General features: G+C 43.0%; 1 pseudogene; it reads right to left on the minus strand.

Annotated features, from left to right (window-relative positions):
* Positions 1–4,306: 4,306 nt before the first annotated feature.
* On the minus strand, positions 4,307–4,649 carry LOC104998405 (annotated as a pseudogene).
* Between the last annotated feature and the right edge of the window lie 3,162 nt (positions 4,650–7,811).

A 7,811-nucleotide genomic window follows, 5' to 3' on the forward strand; every position in this document is an offset into this window, starting at 1 on the left:
GGTGGCCAAAGTATTGGAGTTTCAGCATCAGTCCTTCTAATGAACATTCAGGACTGATTTCCTTTAGAACTGACTGGTTGCATCTCCTTGCTGTCCACAGGACTCTCAAGAGTCTTCTCCAACACCACAGTTCAAAAGCACCAATTCTTCAGCATTCAGCTTTCTTTATAGTCCAACTCTCACATCCATACATGACTACTGGAAAAACCATAGCTTTGACTAGACAGACTTTTGTTGGTAAAGTAACGTCTTTGGTTTTTAATATGCTGTCTAGGTTGGTCATAGCTTTTCTTCCAAGGAGCAAGCGTCTTTTAATTTCATGGCTGCAGTCACCATCTGCAGTGATTTTGGAGCCCAAAAAAATATAGTCTGTCACTGTTTCCATTGTCTCCCCATCTATTTGCCATGACGGGATGGGACCAGATGCCATGATCTTAGTTTTCTGAATGCTGAGTTTTAAGCCAGGTTTTTCACTCTCCTCTTTCACTTTGATTAAGAGGCTCTTCATTTCCCCTTCACTTTCTGCCATAAGGGTGGTATCATCTGCATATCTTGGGTTATTGATATTTCTCCCAGCAATCTTGATTCCAGCTTGTGTTTCATCCAGCCTGGTATTTCACATGATGTACTCTGCATATAAGTTAAATAAGCAGGGTGACAATATACAGCCTCGACATACTCCTTTCCCAATTTGGAACCAGTCTGTTGTTCCATGTCTGGTTCTAACTGTTGCTTCTTGATCTGCATATATATTTCTCAGGAGGCAGGTAAAGTGGCCTGGTACTCCCATCTCTTGAAGAATTTTCCAGTTTGTTGTGGTCTACACAGTCACTCACTCATTCACACAGTCAAAGGCTTTGCATAATCAATAAAGCAGAAGTAGGTGTGCTCCTAAAACAATGTCTTAAATCACTTCCCTTTAAAGAAGCCAGAAACCCCAGCTACTCCTTTACCCAGCCTCCGTTGCAGCTAAAATGCAAGTATGTGATGAAGGTTTAACCAACCGGATGCTCCCACTCCAGATTTTTTATTTGGTGTCTGTTGACACAAAGCACTAAGAACAGTGGAGTCCATAGCAGCGGCAGCAGTGAGCACAGCAATGTCCAGTTTCTGGGAGCAGATACTGTACAAAGTATCACAGCCATTTCCTCACTGGCAAGACAGCGCTATGGGCCTGTAGATGCCTGGTCTCCCTTATCCCAGCCTTCCGCTGGCCTTCCTTTCAAGCTTCCTGGTATTTCTGTGAAATGATGGCTTTTCAGTCCATTCCTTTTCTGTTTAACCACAGTTGATTTTTGATGCTAAACTTTTTAACAGGTGTAAGGAAACAAGGAGAAAATCCCTCTCCCAGACTCTGTCCCACTTTGCCACATGAACGCTAAAAACTTTTCACAAAAACAGCTCCTTATATACCAACAACATGCAAATAGCTTATACAGCTCAATTAAAAAAAAAACAACAAACACCTCAGTCTAGAAAACATACAAAGAAGACAGACAGACATCCAATAGGCACATGAAAAGGCACAATTGCTAATTATTAGAAAGTGGAAAGTGAAAATTGAAAGTCACTCAGTTATGTCGACCCTTTGCCACTCCCATGGACAAATTCTTCAGGCCAGAATACTGGAGTGGATAGCCATTCCCTTCTCCAGTGGATCTTCCTGACCCAGGATTTGAACCAGGATCTCCGGCATTGCAGGCAGATTCTTTACCAGCTGAGCTACCAGGGAAGCCCAATTATTAGAAAAATGCAAATCAAAACCATGATAACCCTAACTTCATAACAGTCAGAAGAGCCATGATGAAAAAGTTTACACATAACCAGTGCTGGAGAGGGTATGGAGAAAAGAGAACCTTCCTATACTGTTGATGGGAATGTAAATTGGTGCAGCCTCCTGTGGAGAAAGTATGGAGGTTCATTAAAAAACTAAAAAATAGAGCTACCATATGATCCAGCAATCCAACTCCTGGGCATCTTATCCAGATAAGATGAGAACTCTAACTCAAAACATACGTGTACCCCATGTTCATAAGCACTATTTATGGTGACTAAGACATGGAAGCAACCTAAATGTCCATCCACAGATGAATGGAGAAAGAAGATGCAATTGATATATATACAATATAATATTTCTCAGTCATTTAAAAAAATGGAATAATGCCATTTGAGGCAACATGGATGGGCTTAGAGATTATCATATTAAGTGAAGTAAGTAAAAAAGAGACAAATATCATATGATATCACTTATATGCAGAATCTAAAAAGTAATGCAAATTAATCTATATACAAAACTAAAATAGACAGACATAGAAAACAAACTTATGGTTACCAGAGAGGGTAGCGGGGTAGGGATAAATTAGAAGTTTGGGATTAACAGATACAAACTACTATATATAAAATAATAACAAGGACCTACTATACAGCATGGGGAACTATATTCAACATCCTGTGTAATAACTTACAATGGAAAAAAATCTGAAGAAGAATATACATAGATGTATAACTGAATCACTCAGCTGTATACCTGAAACTAAAACATTGTAAATCAACTATACTTCAATTTAAAAAACTCAAACCCAGCTCCTTTAGTCCTGGTTGCATTTGCTCACCTTCCCCACCCCTCCCCTCTCTCTAAGACTTGGGTATGATTTCAGATTTCAGAGGACCAGCCCAGGAGCCAGGATCAGGCACATTCAGCCTGCTCTCTCTCCATCCCTCGCTGTCTGAACCTCCTCCACTAACCTTCCCAGAGAAGAGCCTCCACCCCGAACACCATGGCTCCTATAATTCATCCATCTGTCCAGACAAGTCTAACTGCCTGGAGAGGACACAATTTGTGCTTGGCTTAGAACTCCTACATATTGAGAAACAGGATACTTTCCCCAAAAAGATCCTTCTAGATTATCTTTAGTAGGACTAAATGATTCTTGTTGAACCTGACACCTGCTTCCTAAAAGCTTGGACCCTGCCAATTTCCTCCTTTCCTCCTTCCCTCCCCCTCCCTCTCTTTCACCAGCATTCACAGAGCAGCCTTTAATGAGGCAAGATGGCAGAGCCTCAGCTCAGCCATTCCTCAGAGAACTCTCGCTTCACTCCAATATGTTCTGTAACCCCAAGTAATTACTGTGCATCAGAATAGTCAAGCCTGTTCCTTCTCTTACAGGTGACAGAAGTCTCTCCTTTCTCCACTGCAAAGGAAATGCCTTCAGATCTGAGTCGTAAAAAAGATGACATTTCTAATTTTTTGAAAAATAAATAAAATGGCTCTGCAAAGCAAGAACATTTGGGTCACATCCCAGAGCCACCCAATGATACCTTCTCTGTGTTTCAGCCAATGGCTTCAAGGCACCTAAAGTATCAGTAGGGGTTTTCCAAACTCTGGCTCCTGGACAGCTTTACCTGGAGGGCAGCTGCAGGTAAATCCTGAATAGCCAAGCTGGTGGGTGTTAAATCAGTTGCCTGGGTCATACTTAGGTCCTTGGGGTTCCCAGAGACTGAAGATTCTGCACAAGAATGGCTCAGGTACATTCATTGCCAGTCACTTCCAATAATCAGAACTTCCCATAAATGTCGATATGCTTATACTGATGTATGAACATGACACACACTCATATATACACACATTATATAACAGTTTCATTATAAAGACATTTTAATAAAGTTAACTATATACATAAGCACATATCATCTCCAATAAAGTTTTGCCCTAAAATTGGTAAATAGGCTAACCTAGTTACCAAGTAACAGAAAGCAGCCATGATTTTCATTGCTGCTAAAAATGACTTTCCATGATCATGACTGAAGGAGATTTTTTGCAGCCCACAGGTCCCGGAGGTCAGATTTTCTACATCACCCAGTGCCAGTGTCACACAATCCTTATAATCCTTCTGTCAGACAAATAGTCTGGACCTGGGGAGGATTATTCCAATATGGGGCCATCAAGAGGAGAGGGAGAGAGGAATCCCCAAGTGAGGAAGCCCCAGGAGAGTTCTCCTGCTTTGAGGGGCCCCAAGTCTGCTCCCCACTGGGCTCCTGAGTCACAAGCTTCCCACAGCCTCAAGGGCTCATTTTGGAGACCACGAGGGCTCTGAAGTTTGGCTGCCTGAAGAGAGGGGTTTATGCTCAGGGAGTCCCCACGTGCCTGCCACGGAAGCGTGCACCAGGGAGAAAGTTGAGGCTGCTCTTGGGTGGGCTTCCCGCAACCTGTGCTCTGCCCACTGAGCAGGACTGGAATGCCACTGCAGTGGGCCGATGGCCAGCCCTTAAGATAAGTTTGTCATCTTTTTTTTTTTTTTTCACCAGTCATTGTTTATTGGATGTTAATTCTCCATCAGGATATGAAAGGATTCAGGGGTGCCGGGCAAAGGTGATGATCAGGAATGCAGAGTTCGCCCTCTTCAGTGGTACCTGCGTAGCCGCTCGTGTTTGAGCTCCTTGTAAGAACGGCAATAGCTGAAAACCACGTAGGCCGCCAGCACCAGAGAGAGCCCCGCGATGCTGCCTCTCTTCTGGTTCACGCACTTGGTGTAACGTCTTTGAAATGCTCCAGCGATGCCTGAAAGGGTGAAATCCCGCATGCGTATCCTGCTTGGCAGCTCCCCTAGTTCGACTTCCAGGAGCTTCTTCAGTGGTACGACTGACGCCATCTTGGAGTCCTCTGTCATCATTTTTAAACCTGAAATTTGGCCAAATTCTTTACCACACACAGACTTAGATCCAACCCTTGGATTTTGTCCCAAAATTATTTTAAAAGTCAAAAAAAATTAAATTGAGAAGTTCTGTTTCTACCACCTCAGGCACTTGCCAAAACACTCTCCAAGAATTTTTTCAGTCATTTTCATTATACATTTGCAGAAAGTTTTTTATAGATACCAAAATGCATCTGCACATCGCCTCATTGGCTTCACGTAGGAGTCCCTCAGAGCTGGGAGGACAGGTGAGTGTATCCATCAGACGGTCAAGGAAACGGACACCCAGAGAAGTGCAAGACTCACACAGCTAGTAATCAGTAGGGGAACCAGACCTCCCGTAGGAGTCGGCGTGTGTGTATGTTCACAGTAGAAATGCACTGAGGGCTGTCCCTTGGCACACCGAGGGACCAAAAGCACCCACAACTATCTTATGAGGTCTGCTAGTAACTTTTTTATTTGAAAGAGAAGTTGACTGTGAATAACCTTCTATCTACATTTTCTGAAAGGAAAGAGAGAGAGAGAAAAGGAAGATGATCAGGACTAAATTATATAGTGACATCACTATATAATGTCAGAGCCTTTTCTCTCAACAGGTGAAAGGCACCCGCTCCGGTATTCTTCCCTGGAGAATCCCAGGGAAGGGGGAGCCTGGTGGGCTGCTGTCTATGGGGTTGCAGAGTCGGACACGCCTGAAGTGACCTAGCCCGGCAGCAGCAGCAATAAGCACAGCTTCTGCGAGGCTGTACTGGCAGCTGTCACCTCCTTTGTGCAGTAGTGACATTTCATCAACACTGTGCATCTACTGGGGTTTAATAAACCAAGCCATATTTTTAAAAACCAGAGTCATTATTTAAGGATCTAATATGAAAATTTTATGTAAAAAAATAGTCACTAATATGTTTTATGCAAATATATCCTGTTTCAACAATTTTAAAGTACACTCTTCCCCCCACCCCCTCATTTTTACCTCTAAAATTAGCATCCATCTGGGAAAACAGGAGGCAGCCAATGTGTCATACAACAACTGTCCGCCAGGTGGCAGTCACGATGTAAAGAAAGAAAGTGAAGTCACTCAGTTGTGTCGGGCTTTGCGACCCCATGGACTGCAGCCCACCAGGCTCCACCGTCCATGGGATTTTCCAGGCAAGAGTACTGGATTGGGTTGCCATTTCCTTCTCCATGATGTCACGATGTAGTTACAAGAAATTTTTCATTGACTGCATTCCAGCAGGATGGAGAAACCATCAATCTCAAAAGCACTTTAGGCTAGATTTGATGAAATGGGTAATGGCTTCTTTGAAGCAAGAGACAACTACAAGTGTTCATTTAAAATAATACCACTTGTTGTCGCTAAATTGTGTCCGACTGTTCTTCGACCTCATGGACCCACCAGGCTCCTCTGTCCATGGGATTTTCCAGGTAAGAATACTGGAGTGGGCTGCCATTTCCTCCTCCAGGGGATCGTCCCAACCCAGGGATCAAACCTGCATCTCCTGCATTGGCAGGTGGATTCTTTACCACTGAGCCACCAGGGAAGCCCTAAATAATACTAAGAACTAGGTTATATTCTCACACTAACTTTGGAATTCAGCAATAAAATGAAGCTGTGAAACCCTAGGCACTCCGCCTTCCAGCCCAGTAAAGCCCTGGGTTTCACTGCCCCACACCCAACCCCACTGTGTGACCCCAGGTGTGCCCTGTACCCTCCAGGACTTATGAATCATAAAACTTGTGTTTTCAAAGTTCCCTAATGCAATCAGTTGCTGCTGAGGTACAATTTGCAACTATAAAAGGGCAGGGCCATTCCACACCCAACAACATCGGTTGGGGAAATGTCTATGGGGTCTCGCAAGAAGTAAGAGCTGCCAGGGTGAGCACCCCCAGGCATTTTTCATGAGAACATCACTATCCATAGGCTGAGACCAGACACAAAACAACTGTGTTCTCCTAAATAGCTCACACCATTATTTCGTGACCTTTTATAGTTGGCAGCTTACACAGAACATTTCAAGTACACATTTTACACTAGGCAGATAATTATTTCCTTCTTCTCCACTCCAGCCTCCTATGAATCTGTCCTCACTATACATTTCATAAGCACACCAATCAGTATGATTAAAATGTCCCTAAAAAGGCAGCCAACCTTCAAAGAAGCCAAGAAGACATGACCCATTTCATCAAAAGAAAGAAAGAAAAAAGTTGGTTCGAAAACAGCTGAAATGTCAACATGGTTGAAAGAAACCAATCAGTAATACAGATATAAAGATGCTATGCTTGTAATTAGCTTGATTAACAAAATAACAAAATAATAATGCCAATTAGAAAAATATTAATAAAACATTCTGGTGATGAAAGCTTATCTCTGATGAGTTGGAAAAGCAAAGAAAAATAATCCAAAGCTATTCCCTAGTTTAGAAAGATTTTGTTTATCCTGCTCTGTTAGAGTTGGAGCCAACCATTCTGATGGTTTGGATTAGCTGTTAATATTTCCAGCCATTTGAGTATTCCATCAACAGTGCATTTCTGGGAACAGACGACATCACCACGGATGGCAGGCTGTGGCACGACGCTTCTCCACACTTAAGTCACAAGTCTTCTTCTCCTTTCACCACCTTGATCAGTGGCCTTTAGTGGAAACTGGGCAAAGCCAAGTTAGTGACCCCGGGATATCAACACGGCCACACCTGCGTGGTGGCCATCGGACCTCCTCCATCCCCAGGGTTTCCGTGCGCTAAGCTGCCCACCAAGAATCCAGGCTTGCAGCCAGTTGATCCTCCCTGTTGTGCATCTTAATCACTTATTTTTTTTTTTAATTATGGAAGGTAAGGCAGTGAAACAGTGATGGAGAGGGGCAGTCCGTGTGGATAAGAGGCTCATACAGTTCTCGAGATTTGAGAGAGATGAGTCCTTTTATCAGGAAACCTATTTTAGACTTGAATAGAATTCATGTGTTCACTTATTCATTCACTTTACAAATCCATTATCTCTTCAAATGACTATATGTATAAGTTTCATACTATAGTGGAAATAATTGGAGTTTTAGAATCATTCTGACCTGGATTCAGCTCCTGATTTGAACAACGTTTTTTCTGAGCCTGTTCCATCATCACCTGTAAA

Source organism: Bison bison, unplaced genomic scaffold (assembly GCF_000754665.1).
Source record: "Bison bison bison isolate TAMUID 2011002044 unplaced genomic scaffold, Bison_UMD1.0 scf7180017864329, whole genome shotgun sequence".
NCBI classification, from domain to species: Eukaryota; Metazoa; Chordata; class Mammalia; order Artiodactyla; family Bovidae; genus Bison; species Bison bison.